General features: G+C 40.5%; 1 protein-coding gene across 1 annotated transcript in view; it reads right to left on the bottom strand.

The window, feature by feature from the left end:
• Positions 1–20,539, bottom strand: part of chl1b (cell adhesion molecule L1-like b) — a 68,547-nt gene extending 48,008 nt beyond the window's left edge. The window contains exon 1 of the mRNA XM_062443501.1: positions 20,242–20,539. The gene's annotated coding sequence lies outside the window, so the exon portion shown is untranslated. The remainder of the gene's footprint in view (positions 1–20,241) is intronic.
• Positions 20,540–23,139: the final 2,600 nt, after the last annotated feature.

Here is a 23,139-nt window from a genome sequence, read left to right on the forward strand (position 1 = left end):
AAAAAAATGGTTGTTTCCATAATTGTGCTATACGTGCATCAGTGGTAAAGTAGAAAGATATAACTGTGGAAAAGGATAATACAATAGGAAATGTAACCACACACTGTGCTGAAATATATCTCCCGACATCAAACCATACAGACGGATGTGTAGTATCTCACCAAATCAAGGGCTTAATACTCTCAGTGTTTCTATGAGCTGATGCCACTTGAAAGGATGCTCGAACAAATGACGCAAATGCCGGCTTCCAGCTGAAACACACAGGCACACCCAGAAAGTCATCTTTTCACTACTTGAAAAGACACATGGGGCATTAAAAAATCCAATGAAAGGGGGCTTTTGGAGTTGGCTTCTTTGTCAGGCTAACATCAAAAGCTCTGCCTGAAGACAGAATATGGCTTTGTGTTTCTTGTGTGTGGGTGGAGGTCTGCTGTTTGTTGTAGTAAAAGTCACATAGAGGAGACCTAACTGCTGTGTTTTTCCCACACATTGGCATTTGTATTATGCTGGTTTGTGGCTCGACAACTTTTTTTGTCGAGCCACAAACCAGCAGTGTTTCAACAAGTACTACAGTGTGAAATATGTTAAACAGATTTTCATCCAGACTTGAGGTCTGGTTTAATGCAAAAAGACACTGTTAATTATAGTTTTCAGAAATCAAGGTCCTCTTGTGGCAAGGACACTACAGAATGTGCCTCATGTAATAGAAAATGAAAAGAACAATGGGAAAAAAGGAAAATATGGTTTTACAAATTTCCACTCACTCACAGTAATTGGAAAAGATTAAACTGTGCAGCCTTAGCAAAACCAAGCAAAAAAAAAAGCTTTTAGTTTTCATTGATACATGCTACATAGAGGGTTAAGCGGTGAGAGGTTGAGAGATAAGAGTAGTAAAAGCTCTACGTTTCAAATGAGCAAAGAGGGAGTTAATTCAGGTCTCAAGAGGTATCAAGTGGTCAGAGCAAAAGGAGACCGGCGTCCTCAGGTTCTGAGTATATATTGAAGTGCTGATGCAGTAACAGCATTTAGCTGCGATACTGCGGTCTATCATCTGTGCTGAGTGGGATCAAATCGAATTTGCTTAATCATAAAATCGAACCTACAACAGAACACGGGGAGGAAAGAAAATGGGAGATAAAAATCACTAGTGCTGGCATGCTGACATGACGCAATTTTTTTTGTGTCCATGTGGTTTAGTTAAATTTAAGAAGATTAAAATTGTTGAATAAACTTACAAATTACTTGAATACATTCTTTTTTTTGTTGAGGACCTAGTGTACGATTTCTGGTTTTAATCAATTTTGACAGAATACTTGGTGGATAATAGCAAAATTGTCAATGTGGTGTAACTGTTTGTAACAAATTATTGAACTTCTTTAAAACACTATCAGCTAGTTTGGCATAATCTTACATTATAACTATTTGATATTTGAAAAAAGTATCTGAACACCACTGTTCTGAATATTATAATTAATTTGGGGCATAATGTCAAACAAGTAACCACCATCCAAGAAGCCATGTCGTTAATATTGTGCAAGAAGACCATTTGACAGGAAGAGAAGGACCCCTGATGACTCTCACATAATTTGACATTAGGGTATGGTCAGGTATGCTTAGGTTTACATGTCAATTGTTTTACCCATTAATCATTATAATTATAAAATGAGTATTTACTTTAAAAATGTATGTTTATGAAAATATTCACAGTGACCATGATAATACCTGTCAAATTTGATTTTAAATTGAAATGTCAAATGGTTTAATTGATTACCCTGGTCAACACCCGTAAAAAAACCTTTTCATTCTTAAAATAAAATAAAACACCAAGTTCCGTTGACTTAATTGACTGTCATGCTTTCTTTTCAGTGTCAATTTCTTCAACAAACACAGGCCTTTGACTGAAGCAACATAAAGTGGTAAAGTGGTATAACTGGTTTGTGTCAATTGGTATGACCAGTATTATCATAAAAATAAGATCATATATGGGGATAGGTGGATCTCTAGGTTGATCAAAAAGATTACACCACTTAACATACTGAAGCACATTCAGTCTTACATTTTGTAAAAATAAATGGTGCAAATGTCATTTCAAATGAAATGAGACCAACATAAATACAAAGTATTAATTTTAACAAACAAGCTTTAAAATGTTTTTTTTCCTAAAGATCTTAGAATTGTGCATATTGCCAACCATTCTTTGTCACTGACCTGACTCAGCCATTTGAAAAGAAAGGTGTATTGTAATCATACATGATACTTCAAATGCTGGTCCAATATAGATTTTTTGTGTGGTTGGAACCACATCCCACTAACAGGTTGGCCAGTGGTGAGCTGGGCACACAACTGACCTCCCTGCTCCATGTGGTGGCTTTATAATCAGGTTAACTGACGACTGAACACGCAGCATTGGGAACTCGACATCAAGCTATCCAAAGGCAAACAAGAAAAGAGTAAGGAGGTCTTTTTCACTGAAAGGTACCAGCAACCTCAACCTAATGATTTCTTTTGATGTACATGTCAACAGATTAAGAGTGCAAATGATGTAATGGTCAACATGCAGTGTTCACTCTATACTGAGTAAGAAAAGAACTGGGGAACAATGACAACAAAAGGTGGGTCATCAAAAAGGATGTAGCATTGACTGAGCAATGGTACAGTGAATCAGATGTTTGTAAAGGCACAATGGTGGTCCGTTTGTTCATGGCAGGATGCCCAAATATTTGACTGATCTGTTCTAGACTATTGGTTTGAACAGAAGCCTTTTGCCGTTGTGGGAAACATACATGTATGCTGTATAGATTTACACTCAGTACTTACAGCTCATCATTTTTGATTTTACAAATATGGGAATATATTATTTTTATTCCAGCTAAACTAAAATCAAAAATAGAAAAAACACTGAATAATGAAGAACAAACACTGATACATAATTGGGTTGCTATAAAAGAGTTGGTGTGTTTCCTCAAGGACACACCTTAACACAACTTTTGACTAGTGGGTGTAATTACGGTCTTTGAATTGCTTAAATTATTCAACAGAGACACTGCTGGAGGAAAGACATTGAGGAAATGTACTCCCACACGTTAATTCAATCCTGTTGAAAAGCGGCATCGATGGCAGCATGTCACTCTGTTGTCCAAGCATTGCAGTCCATTTATGCTAATGTTAATTGTGCACTTTCTATCCAATCATCAATAGCACTAGTGGGAGTGTAGTCTTGAAAGAGTGCATCTCATCATCTGGAGTTGAGTTCAATAATGTCAGTCCAACAAGTCTGTTTCAAACGGCTGTACACTCGATATCGTGAAATGACATATTGAAAATGGAATTAAGAGTTGAGAAAAAAGTTTGATGTACTCTGTTGTCTAATCATTTGAATTGGTCAATACAACATTGAACCCGTTCCACAGGTTTGCCAGAATGTCACTCAAGAAATACCTTTTGAACGGCTGACATAATATCAATCCAGAAAAGAGCTGAAGGCTGGGTGGCTGGCTCGGCAGACTGCCTTCCAGCACACAACCTGATAAGGAGTAATTGCTTTCCCCTCGCAATCACTAAACCCTGCCTGCCCTTCATTTATTTGCTTGCAGAAAGTTCCTCCAATACAGGACCTCGTGTTAACATAATTTACATACAGGAGCACATAGTTACTGGAATTCAATACAACCCACTGGAACGGTCAACAATGTTCCAGTGACAGCACCTGCGCTATTGGTCATTTTATTGCCTCTTTTTTCCCTTCAACCACACCACAAACTCCATGACTACACAGATGTGGGGGTTACAGTAACAAAACCACACAATGACACTAGCTTTGTATAGATATTTTAAATGTCAAGGCCCATACTCCATTTTTAACAGAGGTTTCAGTGACCAAAGACATTGTGAACAAAAGAAACCTCAACGTTCGGTGTGACATAACATGCTTCTGCGCATCTTCTAGAAGGAAAATAGGGTATTCAGATGACCTATTCCCCAGGAAACCAGCAGTCCTGTTGTCATATTTTTCTCATGTTCTGTAATGTGTCTGGCTTTTTCATGCAGTCCCAAGCCACAGCCACCATTAGGGTGGACTATGCCATGTCGTGACATGGGAACCCTTATAAGCGTGTTAAGAGCCGGAGGCATTAGCATTTTGGACTCTACTGAATAGGGGCATTTGTTCCTCTTCCTGTGCCTCCCTGAAAGACTCTATTAAAGAGAGGTTTAGGAATTGCTCTGTTTTGGACATATTGAAGTTAGGGGAGCATGGAGAGAACATTTGACAGTAGACTTTCCTAGAAAATTAGTTGTTTTTGTTCAGCAGCGTTGCACAATACTTTTTAAATTTAATATATATATGGCAACATATAAAAAGTCACCAATAACAATATATATATATAGTAAATATAAGCACCCTTTTTGTTTGCTGCCAGTGCCTGTAAAAGTTTGGAAGGCAACTTTTATTAGACTTAAACACTGTACGTTGAATATTGTTTGACCTTCTATAAAGTTACTGTGTGACTGAAGGGGTTTTGAAACAAATAGAACAAGTCAATACAAGCAGACCGTGCTTCATTTATGACCTATAACCTCTAGCTGTGACAAAGGACAAAATCGACCACACAACCACAAGAAAATTCATACTTTTAATATGATTATTTAGACTTCGATTTACACTCTCTTTTCACATGCTTACAGATGTAAGATGTCATGGAGAGAGACGTGGTAATGGATTCCAGCTTGTTGCTTTTTAGGAAGCTGGTAACAGACCAAGCACAATTCCTCTCTGCTGTAAGCTCGATTAACGAAGGCTTTGATTGATCTCTGATTCTATCTCATGATGCGGTCACAGCAGGATGTGTGGTCAATCTGACACATTCTCTTCACTCTCTGACATCCGAGCTTTCATCTCAAAACCATTAACAGTTTATATATTACATTTGGAATGACTACATTCATCCATAATGCATGTTTCTCAGCTGTGCATAATGATGAACGATGGTGGGTATGCTGCATCTTACCAACATGTGTACACCTCTCAAAAGGCAGTCCTGACTCTGTAACACCAGTTGTCTGCAGTGCTCAGCTGCTAATCCAGAATGAGGTTATTGAAAAACAGAATTGATCTACATGCAAGTGAACTAGATATAGTATACCTCCCTAACCGGATATTATAAACCCATGTCAAAGCATTTAATTAACCTTTAGAAGTGTTTTATGTTGTTGGAATAAAATCTGTGATATTGGTTTTATTTTAAAGTAAGCAGACTAAATATTGATACTTGTGCTCCGTGGATTTCTTCCTGTAGAACAACCCTCTACCTTTATTTCAATACACTGATGCCAAATTCGAGCATGTCTAAATCCCATCTAATCTGTAGCTTGGCAACTGTTTTGAGCCTGCATTTGTAAATAGCAAGGCAGCAGGGAAAAGACTATCAAAGGAAAAGTTTGTCAGAGGACATCTAGAGAGAAACTGTGAAGCAAAGGGTTACTTCATACCATTTAACTACGTTGGACTAGTGAATGTAGCCTTCAGCCAGACAGGACTGAGTATCATTCCAAAATGTTCAATACCAGTGCTGATACATTGACTTCCATACTGATTTCTGAGCGTTAATTTTTTTTATACCAATTTTATAAAAAACAATTTTAACAAAAAGAATATTATGTTACAATGCACATCTTTAGTTCTTCTTGGCATTGTACTCACTCGAATCAGTTACATAAAAAAATATAAACCTATTTACCATAATCCCTTTGACACTGACACTATCAAGCAAATCTTAGTATAACAAACAATTCAACCCATAATGTCATCTAATGAAGTCTGAATGTGGCACCCAGCATGTGCTGTGACTATAATGACATTCTTACTCACTCACAACCAGCAAAGTTTAAACATTGGTTAGTTTTAAACAGAAAGTCTGTTCAGTGTGTCTCCAAAGCTGATTAACATTAACATAAATCATTTTATCAATTTGCTTTATGAAAGTTGTTTTGTGCACTATATTGACAGTTTAAAACATAGCTAGTAGAAGCAGCAGCTTCTATAGAGGCTTAATCAGTGATAGGAAGTTGGACCAAAACATGTAACCTGCAGACGAGACAAGACAAATCTTTTATTAAAATATCGAAGTTGATGATATCATCAAAAACGGCGGTGTTTCAGCAGCTGGCAAACAGCTGCCAACTTAGTGAAGCAGTCTCTATGTGACCATACCACTGAACATCACAACATGGGAGTCCGCAGCTTATATTAGTTAATATTAGCTGAGCCTTACAAGGTGTTGTTGTTGTACTCACCAGCTGCCGAACCTGCTGTTACAAATGATAAGCAACATCATCATGTATTTGAATGCAGCTTCATCTTATCATACCTGCAGGTTACATGTTTCGGTCCAACCTCCTGTTACTGATGAAGCCTCCACCATTGCTGTTTGTGTTGACAAACTACAGCCGGATGTTCCAGACAGCTTGGCTCCTGCTAAGTATTGAAATATGGTGCTGAATGACAAGGCATTTTTTGTACTAAAGCAATTCGATTGTTGCCATAAAAGTATTGAAGTTCGGTACCCAGCCCTACTGGCAGCACACCCATTATGTGTTTTTTATTTTGCCATTTGCAGTGCAGTGCATCTGGATAAGACTAATGAGATTACTCTTATTGGTCGGGAATCAAAGGTAATATGATTAAAACGGGGAACAAATTTAGAGGCAGGCTGATTTATCGGAGGCTTGATATTATTAGCGGATATTGGCTTAACAAAGACAGATTGGTATCACAGTTCATGTGAGCTGGTCGAGCAGCATATTACAGATGAGAACATAAGGAAAAAGGCTATTCTTCAACTGTAAAATATCCTCTTTTAGCGTGGTCTTTGTCACTACTCTTTGATAACCAAGACTAAAGAAGCATTTGCTCATATAGTGTCCTTACAACATTTTTCTCTAGAAAATCATTATCAGGATTGGCCCCAAAAGTCCAATTTTGGTCAGGATCCAACCAAAAATTAGCAGGAGAGAGAATCCCAGCCTCTGCTCCATAAGGGTAATTGATCTCATGGAATATGAGTATTGATCGGCATCAGGTAGGACAGTGCAAAGCCATTGAGCTAATCATCATCAGTGGGTGTGTTCTTACAGAATCATATTGGAATTATAAGCCAAAACATAAATCATGATCTAGTTGGGTTGAAATCCTGATAAATCCAGCCAACCCACATAGAAAAACAAGTTCTTTCTTCCTGCAACCAATTTGATTATCATTATAATTGACTCGAAATAAAGACAAATGCATGAGGTCTGTGTGCCATGGCATTAATGAACCAACCTTTCCAGTGGCCAGGACAACAGGGAACCACAGTAATATAATTCTACCAATGATATGCAGTGAATTTACCACAAACTCTCAGGGGCGCACAGAGTTATATTACTGTGAAAGCTTATTGATTAGTAAAGTGTACATTTGGAAAAGGAGGGGATGATTATGTCTAAAACCAGCACAATGACTGCAGGCTCGTCAGTAAAGAGTTCATTTCCACGGCTAAAAATCTATACCACCACTACAAAAACAACAAAAGAGGGTAAGACTATGCCTGCCTTTACATGTAATTGGAAAAAGATGGCCATGTAAAGCTTTCCACCACGACTGGAGAAATAAACAAACTTGATGAATGTGCCTTGTCATGACCCTGTATTGATTTTCAAATATGGCGTTTAACATTTTTGTTGAGAAATAGAGGCAATAAATCTTCATTGTGAGAAAACATGCATGCAGATATTTACTGGCACACCTTTAGATGCTTCAACATGTTTCCCGTTGAAGACGCTCGTGTGGCGATTCGAAATCTTAAAACACAATTAGGAGTCTGGGGATAGCACATCCACACAGCACATCAATTTTGACCATCCCCCAGTTTAACAGTGCCGCCACTGTTCGTCTTTCGTCCCCGCTCCCCCTTCTTTTCTCAATATTGAAACGAGTAAACAACGCCATCTATTCCAGCCTTTAAATGAAGATAAATGAGGACAAACTCCCCCGATTAGCCTCCTTTGATGACTTGAGAGTGGTTGAAAGAGGACATCGTGGTGGCCTCCTGGCTACAAACGTTTTCTACATCCTGCATCCAGCTTTAAAGCAGGGATAGGAACTGTGAATTCATCTCTGTTCAATTAATTCATGTGTTCATACTCCTCAAGTCTCCGATGAGCCCTGTGAATGTGCCGAGGTAGCAGAACGGGGACAGCCATTAGTGTCCACAGCGGTGCGGCTTTAATAATGATGGTTGTGGACTTGCTGCGCTCTGCATTCTAGGTGCAGAAGCTCCAAGCTCTCTGGTTGGACGGTGAAAGGGTTCCTCAACATGCTCTTATCTGTAGATAGCAACCTTGCTGCTTTTACTGGGTCAAGACAGGAACCAAATGGCTCAGAACAGCGTCTCTTTGATGCACTGAAGCACATACAGCTTTGATCAAACCTGTTTGTTCTGTCTCTCTTCCGTGTAAATGCTTTACATGGACTTGTTTACACCCTCAGCCTTACATCTGTGTATATAAGAGCGGGCGTTCTATGTGAAGCTTAGCAGAGAAAGCGTCTGCGAATGTAGCAGATCGACCCCAGCCTTCAACCTGGGTGATGTTTACCGACACTGACAGAAAAGCAAGTTTAACAGCCCCGCCTCCTGCTTTAACGTGGCGGCAGGAAACTGGAGACGTCCGGACTTATAAATCTGCCTTTTGTGTGTGTGGAAAGCATTTTGATACCACTTTGACCAATTATTGAGCAAAACAAATCCCCCCCCTCTGGTTGCTGCTGGAGCCACTGTGGGGTCTTTTCAGGCTGAACATCATAATGGAATCCCCCCACCTAGAGCTGGGCTTACGGTTGGCTTGATCAGAGCCGGGGCCCCCCCCTTTCACAACTCGCTAAGAGAGGAGATGGATAGACGTGACTCCACTGGCAATATGTGCACTCCCGGCGACAGTATGCTCCTCCAGCTACATACAATATGAATCACCAAGGAAGACAGTCCCCATACAGTAGATGAATATCCATTACTCACACTAGTTTCCATCTCTCCGGGGTAGTAAGCAGGCAAGTCACAAAATGATGTAGGAGGGTACAGACCTGGTAGATTTTTTTTTTTTTTTTTTTTACTAATTATTTCAATCACAGCTGTTCGGCCATCTGTGTCAGAACCCCATGCAACAAAATATAGATTCTAGTTCCAATAGCAGCCACTATAAATGTTTAACATTAACAGACTACCACTGTGAAATTAAATATTAACTACTCTCAAAAAAGAGCCTCAAGTTAAGATTATATGTTGAGAATGTTTGATCTGTGCATGTTTAGGAAAATGCTAAGTCTTAACGCAATAAAATAACTTTACTGTAGTTACTGGAAAAAAATCTGCCTTTTTTTCTTCTCACTGTGATGCTAAAACGCCTCCTTCAGCCTACAAACTGAGCATCAGTCTCCCTTTGTGAAGCTAAGACACAATCCCACACACACTGGAGAGGACTCATTGTCTTTCGCTCTTTTTGAAGAGTTCTTTGCACTCTGGTCGTGTAGCGAATGACAGGAAGGATGTTGTTTACTTCATGATTGAGATAGCTCGAACTGACTCAAAGAGAAGGAGCTTTGGTCTAAACAGTGGTGAAAAATGAAGTGAAGAAAAAGTGTGTCCACTGTTGCAAGATCTGCATGAGAGCCCCTTTGAGAGCCAGCAAACTATGTCCATGTTAACTGGAAGGAATGTGGTCTGTTCTATTATGAACACAGGGGAAGAGTCTGCCAGTGGACTGCCCTTCATAGAAAGGCACAATACACAGGGTTAATAGCGCTCTTTTTTGGCACGCTTTAGACCCCGGCTAAAATCCCATCACACTCCAGGTGGTAAAGAAAAAGAGGGGCTCGAGTATTAAGGAGGCCTCCGTGTGTCAGTACATGACATTCGACACGGAACAACAGAGGAAGACCTGCCTGTGACCTTCAAACCTTCTCCTCTACCACTGGTGAACCACAGGAAGAAGGGAAGCCATCTGTAACTTTGGTTTGGCTGTAAATGGGGAACCGGGGAGCTGCTCATTGCTCAGGGATATGATCCAAATGTTTCGACAGCAGGTGAGTTATACCACACGGCACAGCCACGGGGCCTGTATAGCACTGGTTTAAGATGTTGAGAATTCGCACCCCGGGGGAATAAGTCCTGTGGACAGACTTGCATGAGGACATGTTAGCCAGGGTTTCACCCACTTCACACCCTGATAAGGACGATTGTGAATCCATTGACACCTGGTGCAAAACTGTGGCTCAGCTGGGCCGAGGAGCTGTTAAGAAAGGGATTACTGAGGTGTAAAATGGTTTTAAAAAACAGGAGGTATGAATTTGTTATCTACAGTGGTGGGTGGGAGGGGGAGTAGAGGGGGCACGTGAATTCATCAACTGTCAGAAAACTGACAGACCTCGAGGCTAATGGTGTCAATTATACTTGCTTTCTGGAGGGATCTCAACAAACATCCTGTGTCAAACTGTCATCCCACAAGCGCTACGGCCTCCGAAATTATCATGACCCCTGCAGAGCCCGCAGCCTCTACTTCCACTATTTTTGTGAGGTGGATGAATCACAGACGTGATTCAATGTGACTTGAAAGAGCTACAGTTTACTGAATATGTTTTCAAGTAGAATCACACACAGGTGTCATTTACCCTTTTAGTGACACTGGAAATATGGGAAACAACAAAGCAAGTTTTAGCATTGGAGCACACGTCCGTAAGCATTACAAGTCAATCTAGGCAATATAGTGTCCCCATGTAGACGCATGTTTATGTTGTGGCTTCTATAAATGTTCAACTCTCAGGAACACCAATCTATATTTTTTTTTAGTTTAATTTTCTCTCCAAAGTACAGAAATCCTTTTTTTTTTTCTCTCTCTACAACAATTAATTCATGAGAAAAGCCGTCAAGCATGACTGACTGGAACTTAATCTGCAAGTTGTGAGAAACATTTTTGAGACACAAGTGGTCTGAGGCTGGTGTGTGGCTCGAGTACACTACGAAACAAAGTTAAGACTGCGATGTCGCCGAATAATAATCCTGCCACTGTTATCGTACACGTGGCAGATGCGAGAGAATTGGAGTCAAAGCCGTCGACGAAACTCTCTGTCGCTCTCGAGAAATAAATCACAACGGCATGAAAGTCAATTTAAATGCAAATGTCAAATGTTTAAGACAACAAACTGCCTACACTACTGTATCTCTGGGTATTGTGGTGCTGAGGGTGAATCATATAAAAGGAAGACCACCCTGATGTCCTTACCTGAAAGATGACACGCCGCCTGTGGCTTGTGACACACCGCAAAAAACCGGAAGGGTCAGTGGAAAAAGCCATAGAGAAGTGAGCATCCGTGCAGAGAGAAAAACCTGCGTTACATGTCAGATGAAGACTGATGGGAGCATTTCCAGTCTGAAAGCCGGGGATATCAAAGCAGGATTTCTCCTGGATCACCTCTATTGATCTGTTTCTGTTTCTCAAAGCCGTCCCTCCAAGCCTTTAAGTCGTTTCAAACTGGCATAGAGCTCACAGTGAAATGGTGAAAGGTCTGTTCATACACACACTGAGCTGAAAAATTCTGGCTCTGCTCGCCCAAATTGTTGTGCATCCTGTTTTAACCTGACCACAGCCTGAACCGCTGAAGAATTTAATGAAGCCAAACCAGATTAAACCCAGATTTTCACCGAAGCCCACAATTGTAGAGCTGAACTATGTGTTTTTGGAGCATGCTCACACTCACGGATATATGAGGGATTCACAAGGCAGAATATAATCAACTTTAAAATCTAAAACTAACTTATAGACTCAACAAAACACAAATTCTGAGAATGATTTTCATTTCCAGTTTGCACAAAAAACTCTACTTTGATGTTGGAACATTGTCACATGAACATAAAGTCTTCCTAAAACAATTTGTTAGGTTGAGTAATAACAATGCAAACCCAGATAAGAGGCTTCTAAACTACTGATTGTAGGTAGACAAGCCAAAATAACCAATTAGACGGCTGCAGGGCACTATTTTTATCTATAAAGCATTCGTTCCTCTTAATATCAACATAATTAGTCTGAAAACAAACATCTGTTTCTTTCTCCCAAAACATATCTGTCTTACTTTGACATAGCAAATGAGCTTTTGGCTGATAATCATGCATTGCCTCTGCGACGGGATAACGTCGTCGAGAAATGTTCTTCTTATTTTGTCAAATTCGCTGGTTTTCACATTCTGTACTTGTCTCTGTTGTTAACAAACACAGTTCACACACATACAAATCTGGTCTATTTTCACTGTTGGGATCATGACCAATAGAAAGAGCCTGCAGCTGTATTTCTTAAGAAACAAAGTGGATAAGCTATTTTGAAGTAACCTTGAAAGCATTGTAGAAAACAGCTTGAGTGAGTCTAACTGTGAAACTATTGATTACTACTGTAATCTATTTGCTTTCATTTTCTACTGTACTACAAAAGAGAAACTAGATTCAAACAGATAAACATTCACAAAAAACATCAAGAGTATTCATACATTATTTTATCTATTCACAATCCTCTGAAAGTAAAACAATGTTAGATGCTTACAGTGTTTGCATGCTGTTTTCTAAAAGGAAGATCATTCAGATTGTAGTGTTTGCTACTAGGCTGGTATTCCATAATGAGCACTACTCACAAGTAGCTGTGTTCAGGAAAGCCTGCATTACACTGATTAGCTAATGCAATTAAATAGTATTTACCCCTCCTGCTGCCCTCCTGTGTGTTCCAATGAGACAATGTGACTAAAATGCTTAAAATTTAGCACCAAGCTACTTCCTTTAAGCCTCAACATCTCAACAGCTCTACCTACCCAAAGTGAGACCTCGTGACTGTTCGCATTCTTCCCCCTGATGCTCATTAAGACTCCACTGTAAACCGCACAAAATGTTACAAGGTGAGATTGTTTGCAACCCGATACGGGGCTGTAAAAAACATGTCTTGGTTTCCACCCAAAATATCTTAACACTGTAAAAATAATGAGGTCAACAAGGTCTGTGGTTCATAGCTGGTGGTCTGCAGGGTCGCACTTGTAAAAAAAAAACAGAGTGAGGGGCTCCCCCAAGCTGATGAATTAATTTGGATTTGTACCAGCTTGGCAAGAGTCTTTCGCTCAACATTTGCTCAATCTGGGGGTGAGTACATTAAGACGAAGACATGCTGAGTTCTGGCTCTTTGTAGAAGTGCCTAAAGGGCAACTGCAAAGACTTTCAGAAACTATCCTGTCATTCAAAAACTGCTGGAAATAGTATGTACTAGAAAATAAATACATTCTCACACATAAAAAGACTTCTTTGGCGAATAGATGATCTCTATTCAAAATATATTCTGAAAAAGGTCGATGAAATCTTGTATCCCCATGAGGAAGGGAAGATTAGGTCATTTGTCGCTTGCAAAATCTCCGATGATTGACCCTGAGAGACAATTTGGGACAAATGGATCAATGCAATTGCTGCCACAGAAAAACAAAAGAAGGATTAGTGTCCCACTCAGGTGTTAGCCCACTTAGCAAATTGGCCACTCAGCAGCTCAGCCTTTTTTTTTTGATTCACGATTCTAATTGTGCTTGATCTGCTCTCTAATCTTCAATTTGGATGAGAGTGCTGTGTTTGACCCGGGGCCGTCGTTGGGTTAGCTGGTAAACAGGCTCTTACTATGCAGAGTGGACGCCGGGGTTCACACGATCGCACCAAATCATACATACGTGGAGCAGAGCTGGCTAGGGGGCTCCCAGTCGTCCACTTACAGCACCCAGCAGAGCCCGGCGCGCTGTAATGAGATCCCGAGGGAGGCCTGTGGACATAGAGCACTGCTGGCCTCACAGCAGACCCTGTCACACACACACGTACACATATTACTCACCTACTGCTAGACACGCTGCCAGAACACTTGCAGGATGTATTATCTCGTACTAGCCATCAAGAACAGATTTTGTACACTAGGACATCACAATTTTGAAAACAACCATGTTTTCGGAGTATTTTGAGCCCCTTTCTTAAGTTTGATGAGCTTTTAATGGCAAATGTTGTGAGAATGTGGAGTGAGCTGCCTGACCTTATTTTCTCTCCAGGTGAAGTTGGTTCTAATACTAGTGTCAATATGATACTTGATTTCCAGTACTGATTAGAGCTAAAACAACCAATTCCTCTACCAATTCACATTTTTAAGCAAAGGTGGATACCTTCTTTGGTTACAGCTCTTTCAGTGTAAAGATCTGATGTTTTTTTCTGTTTTACATAACTGCAAATTGAATAAACTTCAGGGTTTGAACTGCTGGTCAGGAAAAACAAGCAATCTGAAGATGTCACCTTGCATTTTTCACAATGTTATCACTATACGATTCATTTTTTTACTTCTCAAAGGCTTGACTTCACATAACACAACAATGTTTAAGATGGTGAAAAAATAAGTTAAATAAGAAAATATCTGATTTAAGAACAAGTCAGTAAGACTAAGAATATGACCAAACATTTAATACCAACTTTCAATACCTGACAGTGTATTGATGCTTGGACAATTCAGTCTCAACCTCAAAAGTACTCAAGTTCAGTATTCAGCCCTACAGATGACTGTGACAACATTATAGCAAGAAAAGCAGCTATTCTTTGTGCAGATGATCACTATGTGCGCATGAAATTCAATACCTATCTTAAATCAATTGTTTGGGGGTTAACACGATATCTGAGGCAAAAACAATAAGGCTATGTCTACTTGATATCATGGCCTCTATTACATATCTTTGTTACTAATGTTTGATAACCACATTTCATAGAACGAAATGTGTGTTTAAGTATATAGTCTGTACATATAACATTATCAGCCAATACATGGATATACACCGGAATTTTTTTGCTACCTAATATCAGTATCGGCATCAGCCCCTAAAATCCAGTATCGGTTAGGCCTAATTCAACTTGCAAGTTCCTTCTTCTCAACTAAAAGAATTTGCTGCTTTTTTCTGTTTGAAATATTTGGGCATTTTGTAGAAAACAAGCCATGTGAAGCCAATATCTTGTGCTCTGATAAATTATGATGGGCACTTCTATCAAACAGGACCAGCATTGTGGTATGAGGCGTGTTTCACTTGTGTCCCGGTACGTCCTCTGTGTCCCCTGCCTGTCACATTTGTCCTCCCTCTTCCTCTGTGCCCTTCACTTTCAAGTCCCAAGGGTCCCCTCTTGTAACCTTATCCATGCAGCCACACACACACACACACACACCCACACACACACACAATACCCTTCATGGGACACAAAGCCTATGATACTGCGCTCTCCTGTTCTATTCTTTACATTTGTCACTTTTATTCCCGAGCTCTTTGTTCGCCTCACCTCTGTATGCATGACTTATCCCAAATTGAGCCTGCAATTGAAATGGAAATCATCCCTGTGTCCCAGTGACTTTAAGGCAATAACTTCTTCCTCTTCTAGGCATAGCTGTCATGTTTGTTGTTCCTTGGAGAATCTTATGGTGCTGTTGCCCTTTTCACCAAGGTTTTTAACATAAACATTGAATTTAGAGGATATGTACTCTGTGATACGACGGCAGCGTTATAAATCTGAGCGGGAGCGCAAGAATCGGAACAATAAGATTGGGGAAAATGAGTTTGAGGCTGACAGGGGCGCACAGCGGGATTAGAATCCCTCTCATAAAACATCAACCGTATTTGGTTCCCATTATTGGTTTTCATGCAAGCGTCATCTAAATTGATTAATTAAACATCACACTTACAATTTTCTAACGCAATAGGAGGCGGGAATAATAACCACGAATCATATGTCTTTCACTAAATCCAACAGTGGAATGAATAACACATGGCAGCCTGAGGAAGGGGTGCGAGATGTGTGTAAATGTTGTTGGACAACAGTAACGAGACGCTCTTATTTTTTCTGAATCGTGACACGTACACTCAACATTCTGAAAGATTGTGAAATGTGTGCAAGCTGTGCAGCTGGCAGTAAATGACAATAAAATGTTCTAGCTGTGGGAAAACAGCCTCAGTATCGCAACCAAAAAAAAAGGACAATGAGTGACTAAAATTATACCTGCAGGCATTGCACATGACTGGTGTTGGATACTGACCTCATATCCCCTCCTGCTGGGAAAAGAAGCGCTGAACATATGTGATAACATTGACCCGGCTGCCAGTTTGTCCTTCAGTATTAACTTTAACTGATTAATTGCCTGCGTGGCACGAGAGGCCATTGATCACGTTCGCCCACTGGCCCTGATGATGCAGTGGCCTGTTAAATAAGAAATAAACCCTGATTCTGATGATCAGCATCAGCACCTCTTATCTTTGCTTCCACCCCCCGCCCTCATCAGAGGCTGCAAGGAGGGGAGAAAGGGGGGAATCATGTATCTCCTCTAAACCGGTCACAGGTATCATAAAAAAATGTAAATAAATATTCACATTGCCAGAGAGCAGGCGAGGAAATGAATATTTCATGTCGCCAAACACATTTCCAGAACATTCTGGCTAGAGAGTGTCTTTTCCGGCTGTCACCGGTGACAAACATGAAAGAGGAGGACTCAGGTACAGCGCGGTGCTGCAGCACTTTCAGCTCAGCCTACAGCACGGAGAGCAGGAGCCGTCACTGTAATTGCTTGTAGAGCCAGAGCCTGAGCTGAACCTCAATTAGGGCCTGGGTACTTGCTAGGCTTCCCACCTACCCGCCGTGTCTGCCAGCCGTACAGGGAAAGACACTCTGAACATATCAACACTAGCAGGTATCAATGTGATGTGGTTTATACTTTACAGCCATGAATCAGCGTACCTGTTCACAAGGCTATGATCCAGATTCTTAGAGATCCCGGTTTTGGCGTTACCTGAGGCGACACATTCTAGATGTGGCTGATGATGGCGGCGATTCACTCCTGCTCACTGTTGTCTAATCTCTAATAGCCATCTGATACTCCTGATTCCAACAGACAAGAGAAAATTATACCCTGAAATTACATTGCTGATGCTGAGAAAAGATACATCTGCTACAGACTGTGCACACCGACACAGAGAAACACTATGGAGCTGTTTAAACGAACACATTAGCAGAATATCTGCACCCAGATAATTCAGACAACTCCTCCACAGATTTTCCACCAATTTTCCACCAATAAAGATGTAAAACTGAAAATATTCAGACCCAGTGAAATGAAAATGACTCCCCCCCCCCCCCACACTTTTAATCCTGTGTCCCTGTGTTAATTGCTTATTTATCTCCTATTATATGCCAAATATATTCCATTAAAATCAGTATCAGAGTATTTTTACATTGTTAAAGTCTTTTCTCTTCCTGCTAAAAGGTTTCAAAGGTTTGCTCATAATGTACTCAAAGGCTTTTAGCAAAGATGCAAGAAGCTACATACACCACATTTCATTATTTGTGGGTCATAATAGCTAACAAAGCATTATGGGGAGAGGCAGGAAGAGACGTGTGTTTTAATATCAGAGGAAAAAACTTTGTTATCATCTCCGGAACAATGTGGCCGAGGTGGAGGGCCTCACTGAACCTTGATACATACATCTCTCAGTGTGCACAGGTGTATACAGCCCAGCCACAAAGAAAGATCTCTCTGTGTCTCCCTCCACCTCTCCTTCTGCCATGGTGCAACACATGCTATAAGCACACCTGTATGAATGGATAAAGCCAAAAAATTACACAGACAAAAAAAAGATTAAAAAACACAGCACAGCGAGGTTTTTTATTTATTTTTTTATCATCACACGTCTGTTTGAGTGAATTTCAATCGAGGGGCAACAAAGAGAGCCAGACTCCACGCTGCGTGACGCCCCACTGATGTTTCAGGTACAAGTCTGATCTGTGCAGTTCCAGCTACTGTGACGCGGAGGGGGGGGGTGAACATGCGAGCAGACATGTGTTGTGTACATCCGCAGTCAGCTTTCTAACATATGAAGAAGGAGTCTTGTCCACAGCTACAAAGGCTGTTCTGTTTTCTTGCATTTTGTAATCGCGAATGATTCTGAAAAGGATGAAAAAAGGTCCATGAAATGCGTCGCTTTTGGAGCTGCATATTAAGAGGGGGGTTTGGCTGACACGGAGCAGGCCTGGTGGAGATGGTCGACACTTTTGCTTGTCCAATTATTGGCTCCGGCTCAAATTGTTTGGTGAGAAGCATTCGACCTACTTCTGGACACAAAGCACCACTGCCCTGAATACAGAGAGGCTGGGGACCACGTGTGATGACAAGTGCCATTAGAGGCTCTCGTCTCTGGCCTAGAAATTCAATTCGGGAAAGTTACCTGGTGTGTGATAATTACAAGGAGGGAGTGCTGCTGTACCTGTGTGTGTGTGTGTGTGTGTGTGTGTGTGTGTGTGTGTGTGTGTGTGTGTGTGTGTGTGTGTGTGTGTGTGTGTGTGTGTGTGTGTGTGTGTGTGTGTATGTGTGTGTGCGCGCGTGCAAAGCTCTGCTGGGATAACTGTGAGGACAACATAAATAGGATCTGCTCTTCTTGGAGAGCAGCTTGAGATGATTAGATCCACTAATGGCAGCCTGACCTTCAGAGGGTCTTTGTGTTTAAACATTAACAGCAACATGACCACTATCAGCACTACTAGAACTAACAGAAGTGATATGAGGAGTGGCCACAAACTGTTACAGACAATAAAGGCTGAGCTGATTCTATTGAGAACAATAGAGCAATGCATCAAAAGGAATACAGATATAACATTATGGGGTGAATTATGAGGCATTTCTGTTTCCTGGGATTCCCTCAAAGGCATCATCTGTAATGAGCCCACCACACAACAACAACACAACACAGTTGAGGAAATCAACATTTGAATTTGCAGCACTTACACACCGTGTGCGATAATCATTTGCATACATTGTAAATATTCATACTGAGGGAATCGCTGTGTTCACCGTCAAGTGAGATATTTCCGGTATATGAATGCAACAAAGCATACAACTGTTCTGTTCAATAAGCACACCGCCCTCCCACCCCCCCACCCCCATCAATTACCACAGCTATAGGTAACAACCACTGCAGCAATCTTCTGATTTTAATGTGTTTTTAATCACACTCATCAAAGTTTCATCAGTCATTCTAATCTTCTGTCATGAAAGCTGTAGACTTTTTCAACAGCACTGCATCTAATGAAGAGTGTTTCCTTTAAGTGTGGAAAACGAGTAAAGAAATTGAAGGTATTTTCTTCTCTAAAAAGCATTGTTAAAACTTTATCAGAGACGGAAAAGAATAAAAAAATCACCTTCTTATGATTAAAGTCTTACAGACTTTCAAGGCTGCTTCCAGAACCTTGTGACACCACTTACCTCTTCCCAACACAACGACTAAATCTGCTCAAATGCACTTTTTTCTCTCTATATATATATATATGAAAACAAATCTTCACCATCTCCTACTATATACAACTATTCCTGTGCATGCCACTCACAGGATGACATGCCAATTCAGTATGAGATAATTGCTATTCACCACACAGGGATGACGAGGTATGATTCAGTCCTGCGGTTCAGTTTTCAGCATGAGAGCCGCTGATAAGCAGGCTTGGATCACTGCTGTGATATATGGGCAGTGTGGTGGGTGAGTAAAGGGGGATGGCAAAAGTGTTAATCCTCACTCAGTGATTACTATCAGGCATTGGGGCAGGCATTTAAATAAGACAGAATTATCTACTCAAAAAAAGACATGCATACACATACTTGTCTGCTGTGATATCCTAACATGATTTAGTTGATTTTCAAATGCTCTGAAAGCTTCATGAAAATGTGCTAAAAAGAAATGAAAAAAGAAGTGTGAATGGTGCTCTTGCTAGGTGGGGTTAACCTGGTTAAGCTAGGTTAGCCCCTTTACTAGTTCAGCTCCCACCTCTCAAGGTATGAGCAAAAATGCAGCTAGTTATTATTCCACTCATGACAAAAAATTGACAATATTAAAACATTAAAACACCAGCCCGTCACCACATCTCCCTCCAACATATTCTCCTCCTTTTTCTTTCAAATTTGCCAACCACCTGCCACGAAGAGGAGAGGCGCACACACACACACACACACAGGTGCTTGCTCTAATTCAGCTGTGAGCTCCACCGTTTTGAGCGCTAGCTACATTTTCTAACAAGTGCCGCAACTATAAACTAACAAAATAAAGAGGCGTATTTTTCTAAAGCGACGTAGAAAATGTCAGCAACTCACCTTCAGACGCAACTCGTGTAACAACAGCCGTTCAGAAAGTTGAATTTTCTGCGCTGCTGGAAGAGAGAGGGCAAAGAGGGAGAGGTTTAACCGGCTAGGCTCGCAGTTGGGTCTGAAGCGGAGAGCACCTCCTCCTCCTCCCCTCCCCTGGATGCTGCTACTACCTCTCTCTCCTAACCCTCCCCTCTCCCCGCGCCCCTCTCCCCTCTCCCCGTTCCCTCTCCGCCTCTGCAAGCAAAAAAAAAAAAAAAGTAATAGCGGTTTCTTCCTCCTCCTCCACAAAGACAGACTCAAAGAAAAGAAGGGACCCTATCGTAGTCAATAGGTTTTAGAAAAGAAGAAAAAAGCCATGGCAACGCAGAAAAACGGAGCGCAACTTAACCACGTTGTGACCGGGTTAAAGCGCTCCCCCCCCCCCCCCCCCCCCAAAAACAGTGACAGCGACATTATCCCTAAGCTTCAGAATGGGCTGGTTTTAATGGGAGGAGGAGAGGAGAGGGGAGCACTAAACTCCACTAGGGAGAATGCTGTTCAAATATGAATGGGAGAAAATAGCATTTAAATAGCAAATTATTTTTTAAAAATTGTGTTTCTGCTACTCTCAGTTGTGAGCATCATTATATTATATGGTGTACAATCTGGAAAACCCTATCCCAATTACTTTTAATTCATATTATAGATTTGTAGTTTATATTTTTTTATTAGATTTAATATGAGAGTCCACACAGTAAGCTGCACATGTTTACACACACACACACACACACACACACACACACACACACACACACACACACACACACACACACAAACACACAGGCTACAAGGACACTGGCCACTGGGAGCTGCCCAGTAATAGCCCACTATTTGCTTTGGGCTTCTGAGCCACAGTTGGATTATATAAATGCCTTGCTCAAGGGGATCTGAACAGTGCAGTAATAACAGAGAGGGGAGTATGTGTCATTTATTCTCTCTCTATCTCCCCAGCTACTCAAATCCTATTTTCTAACCTTGCCTGCTGCAGGATCGCTGTTGTTGCTCAAGATATAAAATAGTACAAAATAGTACTTACATATAAATAGTCACAGGAAATAGTAGTGAATACAAGTTGGATTGTGTTCAAACTTGCATTTAATATCCCTATTCCAACCGCTTTAGACACTTTTTATACCAATAACGATGCACTATATTGTCCAGGTTTCTTTTTTTTTTTTTACATAAACACATAACATAAATAGACACACACCCTTATATTTGGTTATCCAAGCGTTGTGACATATGTACTGGGTGTCACATTTTACTGTAAATAATACATTTGGCAAAAACACAGATCTAAAGGCAAATACAACTGTAAATCTTAAAGAGTACATTTTTCTGGAAACAATGTTAGTACTAATATGAATAACAGCAATAAAACAATATATCAATGTTGAGATTAGAAAAACATAATTTAAATAAATAGAGATGCACCTTTGTTAAAAACCACATGACAAAACCAGGCATTTCAAGCAACAAGGTAGTCACTGCATGGCTGTTGCACTGGATTGCATTACATTAACAGGTGTCATAATGTTGTCAAGCTGTTGTATATCAACGGTGTTCACTTCAGTCATCATAATTCCAGCCCATGTATTGTAGACTAATAGCGTCTGTAGGGATCTGTGATTTCAGCACCTCTGACAGCACCAGATCATTAAGAACTCTTTGCATCAGAGGAGCGGACAGTAAAGGTCAGCAAGAAATCAATTTATCCGATGACCTCAGACCCACAGACAGAAAGTGAGTGGATTGCCAACCTGGAAATGATGTGGTGAGAAGGGTTTATCACCATTACCAGTAATGTTCAAAAGCTCACTTCTCGCCATTTCTGACTCGCTTTAGTCAGTGGTATACATCTGTTTGTGTTATCATTAAAAGAGACTGCATTCAGGGCCAAAAATCTGAATATTTTGGATTTGCCATTAGAATTCAAGAACCATTATGACTCAAAGAGTGGAAAGATATATTTTTAATATGCTGTGCACGAGGCAACCCCTCCTCCTAGACAATGTCACGTCTCTCTGCTCACATCCATCTCCTCCACTCCAGTCTCCAGTCTATAAATGGCTGTCAGTGTGTGGAGACACCTGTCACTTGTGCTGTGGGCTGTGATGAGTTTCTGAAACCTGGACAGCCAGGTTGTTATTGTGTTTTTTCCCCCCCTCCAGAACTATGTGCCATATGGATTGCCAGTCATTCAAGGTGCACTTCACTTATTTTACAAATAAAGGTAAGTTAACGTGTCAAGAGGCTTGTATAATGTCTTCTATGGCTTATAGAGTTGCATTACATGAAATGTAGAATCCAATGTTTTGGCAGCTTGTTCCATGCAGTAAAAGTCAGGATATTTTGGCCTCTGGTGTCTCTTTATGGAAGTGCAGTACTACGTCGCTAGAGTAGTGTGTTGCAACATACTACTACTTGTAATCCCACTGGAACCACAATAAAGGTTTCTAAAATATATATATTTTATATTTTAGTTATTCAGTTTCCTTTCCAATTATATTTTTGGTATATTTCATTTTCCCAAGATGAAAGTCAGTGCTGTTTCAAAGCCTTCTCCACTCTGCCAGGAATAACATTTTGGTGGAGAAAATGCTGAATTCTGTATCTATGATTAATATATTGTCCTATAAATAGTCGAATTTGAATGTGTGAAGTGTAAAAATTCTGCAATCTGTCCATAAAGCATCCATAATGTATAAGTTGGAATGTGTAGCATAAACTCCCACCAAGTAAAACCACTGAATTCCCTAAAAATATCAAGCAAACATGGCTTCACTTTATTCAATAAAAATGCATTGACACTGTTTCTTTCTAAACTGTTCAGAGCTCAAGTGAAAGAATTTTCCTTGCAAATAT

This window comes from Scomber scombrus, chromosome 3 (genome assembly GCF_963691925.1).
Source record: "Scomber scombrus chromosome 3, fScoSco1.1, whole genome shotgun sequence".
In the NCBI taxonomy this organism is placed as follows: Eukaryota; Metazoa; Chordata; class Actinopteri; order Scombriformes; family Scombridae; genus Scomber; species Scomber scombrus.